This window comes from Penaeus monodon, chromosome 14, assembly GCF_015228065.2.
Source record: "Penaeus monodon isolate SGIC_2016 chromosome 14, NSTDA_Pmon_1, whole genome shotgun sequence".
NCBI lineage: Eukaryota > Metazoa > Arthropoda > Malacostraca > Decapoda > Penaeidae > Penaeus > Penaeus monodon.
Window position 1 is genome coordinate 46,532,405 of NC_051399.1, and position 383 is coordinate 46,532,787.

Genomic DNA, 383 nt, shown 5'->3' on the forward strand with positions numbered 1-383 from the left:
CTCTTTCTCTCTCTCTCCTTTGACTCTTTGTTCTGTCTAACATACGCAAATGTTCTCTTTCTCTCTTTCTCTCTCTCTATCTATCTATCTATCTGTTTATCCATCTTCTCTCACACACACACCCTCCTTCCCTTCACCCTTCCATCCTCTTTTCCCTCTTCCTCCCTCCGTCCTCTCCCTTCCTCCTTCTCTCTTCTCCTTCTTCCTCTCTCCTCCTTCTCTCCTTTTCCCATCCTCCTCTTTCTCTCACTCTTTCCCTCCTCCCTTCCACCCCATTCTCCCTCCCCCTTCCCCTCCCTTTGTCCTCTCTCTCTCTCCCTCCCTCCTTCTTCCTATCTCCTACCTCCTTCTCCCTCCCCCTCCCCCTCTCTTTGTCCTCTCTC